The sequence below is a fragment of the Stegostoma tigrinum genome, chromosome 19 (assembly GCF_030684315.1).
Source record: "Stegostoma tigrinum isolate sSteTig4 chromosome 19, sSteTig4.hap1, whole genome shotgun sequence".
NCBI lineage: Eukaryota > Metazoa > Chordata > Chondrichthyes > Orectolobiformes > Stegostomatidae > Stegostoma > Stegostoma tigrinum.
In genome coordinates, this window is record NC_081372.1 from 18,204,713 (window position 1) to 18,217,033 (window position 12,321).

Sequence of the window (12,321 nt, forward strand, 5' to 3'; positions counted from 1 at the left end):
CTTAGGTGTTAGGCTATTTGAAGAATAAATCTGCCCCGAAGCAAATATTCTCATGAAGGAAACATTCATATTAGCTTGCTAATTAGCTGTTTTTCTAATAATTGCAAAGCACTCCATCCACTGGTCCAGCTGAGAACTGTCAATGCACATCTTAGTTGTCACTTAAGTAGTGATGACGAAAACAAGATGAGCAGTGCTTAGAGGTAAACTGTGCAGGTGGTTGCTTGGCAGCAATAACCATGGATTTCAAATTCAAGTGTTCCACTATAATCTTATTCCTTTCTTCTTCCCCCTGGAGAGATCATTTAAACCATCTCGCAATGTGTTGGAGGATCTGTTTCATCTGAATCAACTTTGGCAGAGATTTAAATTGTCGTCTTTTCATTTTGTCTGAGCTTCGTCTGCAGAATCAATCACTTTATGAAGAAAGTCAAATTTTGTTCTGAAGTTTTGATTTGCTTTCTTACGTTTGTGAGCTTTTAACTCACTTAGAATTATTAGTTAATGCGTTAATTATGGCATAGATGACCTGCTCATGCACAAAGAGATCACATTTCAATTTTGTAGCATAACTACATAATGGACAGTTTTTTCAAAAAAATGTCTTTAATGCTCTATCATATATTTCTTATCATAATGATATAAATTCAGTAACGTAATAAAAATAGCATTCTTTTCCCCACAATTTACAATAGTGAAAGGTTGTTTCTGTGGTTCTCTGGATAGCTGTATCCAAGGTAACCAGTAGCACTCCATAGCAACGAAGCAGCAGGCTTCCCATTCGACTGATGGAACATGATGACTGCCAACACTGTGATACTGGTTTTACAGGACAGAGAACTGCTATGCAATACTCTAGGGTAAGAGGGTAAATTTTCTAACCTGCTTTCATTTTTTTCTCAACCGTAGTGATGTATTGGTGTAAGGGTATTGTCACCAGGCTAGTAAACCAGACACTGATGCTAATTCTCTGAATGTGGGTATGTATCCCACCATGGGTATGTATCCCACCATAGCAGATGATGAAATTTGAATTAAGTGAACTGAATCTTAAAAAGCAATGAAGACTATAAAACCATTGCTGATGGTCCTATAGAGAAAGGAATTTGCCAGGCCTGGCATACATACAACTCCAGACTGCAGCAATGTGATTGTATCTGAAATGGCCTAGCAAACAATTCTGTTGCATTGAACCACTATGAAAATATAAAGAAAACCATGAAACTGGAGACACCACCCAGTATTAACCTAAACATAAGAAACAACAACAGCTAATACATTACATTGATTCTGCAAAGTCCTTCTTACTCATACGAAAATTGAAAGAACTGACCAACAGGTTACTCAAACAATGGAATTCTACCTTACTGTCTGTGTCCTGGATGGCAGCATCATTGTCCCTAGGTGTGTTGTGTCGTACAACAAAACCTCTTGTTGATTACTGCCTTCTGGCTAATCCTTCTTGGCCTACTTCAGAGGTTCCCAGTATCACAGACGCCAGTCTTCCTTTTTGATTCATGCCTCTTTGACCTGTCTGTCTCCTCTCTACCTATCTTCTCCTTTATGCATCTTCTATCCGCCTCTCCCTCTCCCCCTATTTATTTCAGAATTCCCTTCCCCTCCCCCATTTCTATAGAAGGGTCTCGACCTGAAACGTCAGCCTTCCTGCTCCCCTGATGTTGCTAGGCCTGCCGTGTTCTTCCAGCTCCACACCTTGTTACCTAAGATGAGAGTGAATGCTCCTGAGATCGAGGCACCAAGGAGCCCTAACAAAACTGGAGTCACTGGGAATAGAGGAATAGCTAGTTGGAGTCATTTTAGGCACAAAGGAAGGAGTACTAAATTGTGGCTTTTGTGGGTCAATCATCTCAGTCCCATGACATCACTGTGTGAGTTCTTACAACTGTAATGGTGAGTCACAGATTTAATGGATGTTGTTTTAGTGGCAGAGAAGCTATCAAACTCTTTAATGAGTATATCATTTATTTTTGAATTAAAAATGAGCTGCAAGCCACTGGCTTTTTCAAGAGAAATGTTATTTTGCACAGGTTTTAGAACAAATGAATCAAGCATCAATCATAGCTCAGTTCTACAGATCTGGGTTGGTGTCCCAGGCCAGAGATTTAGCACGAGTACCCAAGGGTGACATTCCAGTAGAGTACCAATGGAGTGCTGTACTATTGGAGATGCAGTCTTTCAGTTGAGATGTTAAGTCACCTGCCTTCTTACATGTGTGGAGAAAATCCCATGGCATTATTTCAAAGAACAGGAGGTGAGTTATCCTTCAACAAACATCTCAAAAGAACAGGTTATGTTGTCATTATCATGCCACTGTTTGCTGTGTACACTTTGAAAGTACTTCCTTAACTATAAAGCACACTGAGGTATCCTGTGGTTTTAATGTGCATTATATAAATCCAATTGTTTTGCTTCTGGAAATTATTGAATGCAGTGTTTGGGTGTAAGCAATTAATGCATTTACATTACCTTTATCCTTTAAGGTTGTCTCGACATACTTACATTAAAAGAGTTAACAACTGTGTGACTGCAATGGAATGTAAAAAGACGCGGATATTGATCTGACTCAGTGGTTCATTTTTATGAAACAATTAATATGGTCATGTTTATTCAAATGTCATGACAGAAATGATGTGATGAGAAACAAAAATTGTTTCTTTGTAGAATTAAAATCCAACATTTTATTAAAATTAGAATCCAAGTCATTTTTATTAAGGGTGTCACATTGCAAGAAAATTCATTTAAGTTACCACTTTCCATTTATATGAAAAGTTTATAATTTTGCATTGAAGTATCATGTGGGTTGAGGGCAATTGAATTGCTTAGTTTCTTTGACATGAATTAAGTACAACAGATACATGAAGATGGACCCAACTCAGTCATCTGCAACTAGAATACTTAAAATGTGGAAGATGCAGATGTTTAGATTGTGAAACATGACTGCTATGTCTCTGCCAAATCCTCTTGGATGAATCATAATTAAAAATAGCAATGCATGGAACAAAATGAATTAGTAAAAGTGGGGCTGTGTCAAAAAAATCCACATACTAGTTCCTGTGCCCTTCTGTTATTGACCAAACTTTTCTTCTAGGCCTGTTAGATACCAGGTGATAATAAGATTTAACATTGCTGCAACACACGACTTAAGAAAATAAGAAATAGGAGCAGGTGTCAGCAAATAGAACGTTAGGTCTACTGCCTCATTCAGTGAGATCATAAATGATTTTCTATCTTAGCCTCACCTTTCTACTTCATCCATTAGCATCCTCTCTCCCTTGGATTTCTTCAGCAACTGACCTTCCACATCTCTTTGTAGAAGAGAATTTCATAGGTTCACCAACCACTTGACTAAAGAAGTTCCAAATGGATAATCCTTTATTCTGACACCGTGATCAGTAGAATCCACAGCTGGAGGAAATTTGCCTCCTGCATCCAATCTGCCAAACCACCTCATAAGAATTTCTATGTTTTGTTGAGATTGCTTCTCCTTATTGTATTTGTATTACTTTAATCCTTTAAGGCTCTTTTAACAGATTTATGTCAAATGGATTAACATTTGTGCTACTGCAATGAAATGTAAAACAGACACAGATTGGTCTGACTCAATTTGGGAATATAGGTGCAGCCTCTTCAGTCTGCATTGAACAATGCCTAACACCACCCCATGCCCCCAGCGCTGCTATATGCAATAAACCAGCTTTTGTCTCACTACAGTCCTTTGAAGGAATGCCTCTTCACTCATATGTTCTGATTGTTTTGCAATAAGGCTAACGTACTTTTTACTTTCCTACTTGCTTGCTGTGCTTAAGACCATAAAACATAGGAGTAGAAGTAGGCTACTCTGCCAGTCAAGTCTCCTCAACCATAAAATGAGATCGTGATTGATCTGATAATCCTCAACTCAACTTTCCTGCCTTCTCCCAATATTGATTCTCTTACTTATATTTCAGTTTCCCCATGACTCAAGTACAAGGATACCCAAGTTCTTCCCTATTGGGTAGATTCCTGTATCTACCCTCCCTTCTTTCCTGAATAGTGAGATTATGTTTGCTACCCGCGATAGCACATGGACTATTGCAGAAAATGGGGAATTCTGAAAGATCTAAACCAATGTATCCACCATCTATGTAGCCAACTCATTTGTAGCTCTGGGGTATAGGACACCAGGTTCAGGTGATTTGTTCCATTAATTGCCCAATCCTGTTTATTTACTGATAATTTTGTTTAAGCTTCTTATTCTCACCTTGACTTTTCACCACTTCTGGATTTTTTGTGTAGCTTTTAATGCACAAAGTATTTGTTTAACATGTCTATAATTTCCTTATTTCCCCATTGTATTTTATGTTGTCTCAGCCTCAAATGGACCATGTTTACTTTCCCTAATTGCTGTTTTACAGCAAATTTTTACACATTCCACAGCAACATAATGCTCTCCTGGAGGGAAAAGCAATGCTTATGTTTACTAAGTCGGAACTGCAAAGGACTGTAAAGGCCAATGATATTTCACGGTTCTTCTTTCCTTTGTGATGGCCTATGTACTATATTTGATGTGGAGGCGCTGGTTCATTTTCTATAAGATATTATCTGGTAAAACACTTGGCTTTCATAAACAATCATGTGACCAAGTTGTCTTGGAGATAGATAATAGAGAAAATGATCAATACAAGTTAATGATAGGAGTGAATGGATTATGTGTGCAGTTGTATTTTAAGAAGGGTTTCTGTGTTTAAAATAGTCTGGCTGCTTTAGGAAGCGTCTCTTTCAAGGCAAAACTATGTAGGCTGGCTGAAAGAGTTTATAAATTCTTGTTAATTGAAGGGATCCTAACAGTGTGTTGAACTTCCTGGGATATATCTAGGTAAAGGGTAAAGTCAGTGTCATCTTACTGCACATTGAGTTGCTCTCTCATTAGCGAGAGGCAACTGGTATAATTTTAATCTGAGTACTACCATGTTTTAGGGAAGGGGAGAGATTGAGAAGGAGAATCTTTCGTGGCAACCTCAACCAGTGCAGAAATTGAATCCACAGCTTTGATGTTGCAAACCACCCATTCAGCTGACTGAGCTAAACAAGCCCCTGTATATGCATCTATCGCCAATATGAAAAGACAGATGGTCAGAGAGTTTTAGATTCAAGACATCTCTATAATTTCCTTATTCCCCATTGTATTTCATGTTGCCTCGGCCTCTAATGGACCATGTTTACTTTCCCTAATTGCTGTTTTACAGCAAGTCTTTACACATTCCACAGCAACATAAAGTATATTAGTACCGTAAGAGTCTGGCCCACAGTAGTTTTTGCATGCAGAAGCACTATCGCCAACAACCAAACAACTTTTCCACCACTAAAATCACCCATGGTGCCTTTCATCTCTTAATCACCACCAGAAAATCATCCATGTTTCCAATTGTTCAATTTATGTGTAGAGCCCATTGAGGGCAATGCATCTGACTCATGGTAATTACGCTTAAGATGGATACCTGTGGAGAATGTGGAGATTGTTGGACAGCACTGCTGAAAGTAAGAACAGGATCAACAAATCTCAGTCCTTGCACAATTTTTTGAAATAGTACTTAAACCGAATATTTAATATTTTAATTTTGGATAAGTATCTTATTTGCATTTTGTGCTGTAAGTTAGAGGATGTAGAGGGAAATTTGAGTTAAGAAGTTTGATTTAGAAAATACGTAATGGTTCACTCAATCCTTAATAGTTTTACTTTAATTGATTATTTAAGGTAGTCTGGTTACTGGTATCCAGGTTCTTTGGCTTTTGTGTAGTAAAATTTTAATGCTTTAAATTGTAAATATTGTGGCTTTACGCTTTTGTAAATACCTAGCATTTTGGATTCTAACAGTAATTATATAACGAGGGGTTCCTGCTGAAACCACATTAACACTTTCCAAAATGCTAACAAGCAAATCTTAGATACTTCAGATTGAATCAGAGGGGTTTTCCCCAAAGCTGCACTGACAGTTCTGAGGTTTGGAATCTGCTTGAACTCAGCATGGTAGGTAGGAACTGGTAAAACACTAAAGCCAAATATGTGGCCATCTGGTGCGGAGGCAGGTGTTCAATAAGCCACATAGCTGGGCTCACTCAGATCCTCCTTCTCCAGCAAGAACTCACAGATCCACTAGCATCTGAAAAAAACGTTGACATTTAAGATGCATATACTTTATTAAAACTCACAACTGGAAGTTAAATCAGCCTATTTATAGGACAGAACTAACAAAGCTTTATTTAATTGAGTTTCATTGACAGTCTTGTTAATCTTCCAGTTCCATATTATGACAAACCCAGAAACCCGCTTTTTCCTTTCCCAAATATTGACAGACTTAAGCTTTATGCTTGTCGGTTACACATTCTCTTACTTTTTCTAATCCTAGATATTTATCCTACAAGTTGATTTAACTCCCAGACTGGGTTCGCATGCAGTTGGATAAAATAATTCAGCAGCTGAGATTGACATCTCACAGTGGCTCAGTGGTTAGCACTGCTGCCTCACAGCACCAGGGACCCAGGTTTGATTCCAACCTCAGGTGACTGTCTGTACAGAGTTTGTATTTTCTCCCCGTGTCTGTGTATGTTTCCTTCGGGTCCTCTGGTTTTCTCCCACAGTCCAAAGATGCACAGGTTGGGTGGATTGGCCATTGCTAAATTGTCCTGTAGAGTCCAAGGATGTGCAGGCTAGGTGGATGAGCCATGGAAAATGCAGGGTTATAGGGATAAGGGAGGGAGCTAGGTCCTGGTGGGATATTCTTTAGAGGGTTGGTGCAAACCCAATAGGCCAAATGGTCTCTATCTGTGCTGTACAAATTCTTTGATTTTGCTCTTATTGTTGCTTTGTTATTAAGAGACTATTGTCTACATGTGCTTCTCCCTATCTCTGTCAGACATAACATCTCCATCATTACCAAAAAGCTCATAAAATGCACCCAACACCCACCCCCTCAGGAGAGATCTAATCTCCTGTTCAGCTGTTCAGTTAAAGCTGGTTATAGAGCCATGGAAAATCATTCTTGTCATGGCTGGTCAGCCTGTTAATCAGCTTGCAGTTCCTTTGAGAACTGCATATGTTTCTTCAAGAGTGTGAAGGTATGAAAGAAGCAAGGAGGAAATGCACAGGTCAGACATGCACTACAACATTGCTCCTTAACAGAAGGATCAGTGGACTACCATGCATTTTGCGTCAGGGATGGGACAAGATTTTGCGATGTATTTAAGTTCAGATTAGCACTGAGTTTTCTGAAGGCTAGAAAGTATGAAGCTGGATGAACACAGCAGGCCAAGCAGCATCTCAGGAGCACAAAAGCTGACGTTTTGGGCCTAGACCCTTCATCAGAGGTTATAGCTCTGCTGAAGGGTCTAGGCCCGAAACGTCAGCTTTAGTGCTCCTGAGATGCTGCTTGGCCTGCTGTGCTCATCCAGCTCCACACTTTGTTATCTTGGATTCTCCAGCATCTGCAGTTCCCATTATTTCTGAAGGTTAGACTCTGATTGCCTTCAGCAGTTCTGCTGAGAACTGGGATGCCAATGGAATTAAATGTGCAGTCATCTGGTGTGGAGGTAGGTGTTCTATAAACTGTGTCCCCGGACTCACTGCATTCTCCCTAATATGTAAAGAGTAAGTTTACCAGCATCTAACGGGCTACCTCACAGGTAAAAGTCCTTTGTTGGGACTAGAATCTCCAAGGCAAGCCAACTTCTTTGTAGAATGGAGCAAACTAATAAGCCCACTGCAAAGCCTCTTCTAGAGACACCTACCTTGTAGGAAGTTATCCTCCTCCCTCCAGAAAGACCTCAGTGGATTTCTCTCCCACTGCAACCCTCTCATAATCTCTTCAGCCCTTAAACTGCTCAACCATATACTGATACAAACTTGGTAATACAGCCACATTGCCTTTCTAACTGCACTCGCCTATCACCATCCCACCTACCTTCCCCAGCCCCACCCCTCCTCTCTCTATTTATTTCAGAGTTCCTTTCCCCCTCCCCCATTTCTGAAGAAGGGTCCCAACCCAAAACATCAACTTTCCTGCTCCTCTGATACTTCCTGGCCTGCTGTGCTCCTCCAGCTCCACACTGTGTTATCTCTGACTCCAGCATTGGCAGTTCTTACTGTCTCTGTAATAGGTCCAGTTCTGCAGAGGGATGTATGCTTCTCTTAAGGTTTAATTCTTCAGCAAGGATATTTTCCAAACACCTTTAATCAGGACAGAGATCTTTTAAAAGTTTATTTTTAACATGTTAATTACCATGGTCTGTTTCAAGACTTAATATCCTTTCTTGAACAAGCCCACTTCTTACAAAAAAAAGTACCCAACTTGTACCACAAGTACAGTTTAGGTTTAGGTTTTTGGAGGCATACACATGCACTTGTTATAATTAAATTTCCAGAAGTAGGGGTGGCAGGGTGGCACAGTGGTTAGCACTGATGTCTGGCAGCACCAGGGGCCCAGGTTTGATTCCACCCTCAGGCAACTATCTGTGTGGAGTTTGTACATTCTCCCTATGCCTGCGTGGGTTTCCTCCCAAAGTCCAAAGATGTGCAGGTTAGCTGGATTGGCCATACAAAATTGCCCTGTAGTGTTCAGTGATGTGCAGATTAGGTGGGTTGTAGGGGGATGGGTGGGATGCTGTGAAGGTCAGTATGGACTTGTTGGGTTGAAGGGCCTCTTTCCACACTGTAGGGATTATATGATACAAAAACAAACTGGTCTCATTCATTTTGTGTGCATCAAAACCCCTAGTAAGACTAGTATATTCATTTCTGAGTATAGTATTACAGTTTTTTCTGGCTGTTTTTCCGTCTGGGTTATTAGTCATGACATCCGAATCCAGTCTGTGCAGCCTGGGCTTAAATCAATCCTGCAAATGGGATGGGGTCAGGGGGTGGGGCGATGGCCTGTGGGAAGTTCAAATATCCAAAGTGTTTAGCATTGCATTGTCGCCTGTTGCCATTTTAGTCACGCACTTCTCAGAGACAGCCTTCTCCACAAGCAGATTAGACGTAACTCATGAAAATATTAAAATCTGGGTCAGCAGAGATCACTAAGAAGCCAGTGCAATTTTAATTTAGGATGACAGCAGATCCACCAGGTGCCAGAATGCCCTGTAAGTCCTGGAGGTAAGCAAAACATTGAAACCTAAAGGTTTCTTGACACGCTTGACAGGGTAAATGCTGAGAGGATGTTTCCCCTTATGGGAGAGTCAGAACCAGATGGCATAGTCTCAGAATAAAGGGGCAGCACTTTAACACTGAGTTGAGGAGGAAATGCTTCTCTCAGAGGGTTGTGGGTCTTCGGAACTTCTTACCACAGAGAACTGTAATGTCAGAGTCCTTGTGCATATTAAGGCTGAGTTTGATAGATTCTTGATTAGTCAGGGAATCCAAAATTACAGGGAAAAAGCAAAAGGTGGATATAACAAATGTACAGCCGCGATCCTGCAGAATGGTGGATAAAGCTTGAGGGGTCGAATGGCCTAGTCCAGTTCCTATTTCTTACGGACTGATGTTTTTATGGAAACTGAAACCAAAAGATGCTCAGGAATTGAATGCTGTTCTTAAAACCAGAAAGAAATCTTTGTATTCCCTCTGCCGTAACTCTTGAGTGTGATGACTTCTGAACAACTCCACCACCAAGATCTTCTACTCTACATCCTGAATTGTTTGTTCCTTTGAGTCAACTGATGGCACCCACTTGCCACTCAAATCCTTCTCCTATCCACCAACCAAGTTCAAAAACAAAAACAAATTGCTGGAGAAATTCAGCAATCTGGCAGCATCAGTGCTCATAAAGTAGATTTAATGTTTCAGGTCCAGTGAGCCTTCTTTAGAACCAAGTTCGGGCTTCTGGTTCCATGTGGATAAGGCCTGTCGGTTGATATCTCCCAGGCCTTGTTTTACAGAGAACTTGGAAGAGTAATGTTCATGCCGTCTCCTGCTTCACAATGTTGGCTTCAAGTATTACTGTCAACAGGCAGTTTGTCCTTGGGGAGGATCAATCATAAGTCTAATTGTTTCCCCATTGATACCGATGCACCAGGATGCATGCAGTAGGATTCGCTGGATCATAAAGGGCAGGAATCCTGATTGATTTCCTTTTGCCTATGGGACCAACTACAATGAAATAGCTTGATCAAGAATGGAGACAAATATGGGAACTTCTGGGCCTAGTCCTCCAGCTGAATGTTCTGTGGCTTTCTGTTTAATTTAATCATAATGACCTGGAAAAGGACAATCATTAATTATGCCCGTTATTCATAAGGGGGGGTGGACCATCATCGAATTAGCCCATAGTCAAATCCCTGGAGCATTATCATTGACTTGTAAGTTAACAGGACCAGCTGCAAAAATGCTGTCTAAGGTTGGGAATTCTGCACTGACTAACTCATCTCCTGAGTTCCCAGGTGCACAATTCAAGAGTGTAGTAGAATATTCTTATTTGCCTGGATGAGTGTGTCTTCAGCAACACTTAAGAAGATTGGCACCATCCAGACTAAGTAGCCCACTTGCTTGGCACCATGTATCCCAATTTAAATATTTTCTGTCCTTTCACCTATACGAGACACTCCAGTGATGCATCAAATCTCCCTCAAGTGCACCTCAACGCCTTCAAACTCCACCACTTAGAAGGTCAAAAACACCCAATGTGTGAGAACACTCCCAAATCCAGCTTGCTTTTCAAGTTACAAAACATCCTTACTTGGACATATATTGCTGTCTGATCTCTGATTCTGGGTCAAAATCTTGAAACTCCCTATCTTACAACATACCTTCCTAACATAAACTGCAATGTTTCGGGAAGGTGGCTGATCATTATTTTCTCCAGGGAAATTAGGAATGCAAAAATATCTTGGCCTTGTTTCATCCCGATCATGTTAATGAATTTTAAAAATAGCTCTATTAAAAAAATCACACAGATAACTAGCTTTCCTTCCTGGTGTAAAAGATACTTTTTATATTTTAAAGCCAGTGGGGGTAATATTGACTTTGGGAGATCATAGCAAACAAATGATATCATATTTATCGCTTTTTGTACATTTCTCCTGTTTTCATTTACATAGTGAGTGGCTGATCCAACATCTCCCATTTCATACATGAAGCAAAGTTACATTATTGCCCAGTGGCCCGTTTGATGGATAAAATATTCCTATTTTAATGCTTGATGAAAACTTTAGTTTTGATGTGGGCCATGTTATGCTGACACCTGCTGGCAAAAGATTGTCAATTATTGGCTTTTTACAGCAATCTCATTACGTTATAGATTCTCTCACAGATGTCAACATAGTGCAGAGGGAAGCTAATTGACTCTTTCATGCAAAAATAACTTGCAATCCTCCCAAACTGCAACTGCTATTACAGTCAGCAAGTAAAGTTGCAACTTTGAACAAACAAGAGAAAACAGGCACAAAAACAAAATTGCTGGTAAAGCTCAGCAGATCTGGCAGCATCTGTGAAGGAAAAAATAGAGCTAACATTTTGGGCCCAGTGACCGTTCCTCAAATCTGATGGTGGTTGGGAAAATGTCAGTTTATATGCAGGAAAAAGGGTACGGAGATGGAGCAGGGAGAGAAAACAGGCACCTGTTTGAGGCAATCCAAGAACAGGTCTAGGCAGGAGTGAGAAAGGGTTTGGAAGCAGGTTTAGCAAGATAAGATTCCAGAAAATGGGTGAGCTGTTATTTTTAATAATTAGTATCACCTCTCATTGCTCAGGTTATACCACTGGAGAAAATAGTGCCCAGAATGGGCATGCCTTCAGTGCCAAATGCCTGCCACATTTGCTTGTATTGCAAGAGTGACAGCACTTCAAAAGCGGGCCGCGTGTGTGAAGTGCTTTGAGACATTTGGTTTTATGCGGACAACAATATGTAAACACTGGTTGGCTCCTTTTAGACTGTAATCTGCTGTTCATATTACGTGAATCACTTGAGAAAATCAGACAACAAAATGCCAAATTTTTGATTCAGCTATGAATATTCAAGCATTATTTTCATTGCTTGCTATTTGCTGTGTAATCAGCCACGTTTACCAAATTACCAAATGGTTGTAAAGAAGACATTTTAGAACACTGTCCTTCATTGGTAGAGGTATAGAATACAAAAGTAGGGTTATAATGAAGAAACTGTATAAGACATTGGTGAGACCACAACTGGAGTGGAGTGTGCAGTTCTGTTCACCATATTAAAAGAAGGATGAAATTGCTCTGGAGAGAATGCAGAGAAGATTTACTGGAATGTTGCCAGAGCTGGAGAATTGCAGCTATGAGGAGAGATTGGAGAATTTAGTGTTATTATC

At 40.2% G+C, this 12,321-nt stretch overlaps 1 protein-coding gene and 1 pseudogene across 1 annotated transcript in view; one reads left to right on the forward strand and one right to left on the reverse strand.

Moving 5' to 3' along the window:
• The first annotated feature begins 746 nt into the window (after positions 1-746).
• Positions 747-12,321, forward strand: part of osbpl2b (oxysterol binding protein-like 2b) — a 145,984-nt gene continuing 134,409 nt past the window's right edge. The window contains exon 1 of the mRNA XM_059652752.1: positions 747-860. The gene's annotated coding sequence lies outside the window, so the exon portion shown is untranslated. The remainder of the gene's footprint in view (positions 861-12,321) is intronic.
• Positions 10,195-12,321, reverse strand: part of LOC125461570 (histamine H3 receptor-like) — a 57,272-nt pseudogene continuing 55,145 nt past the window's right edge.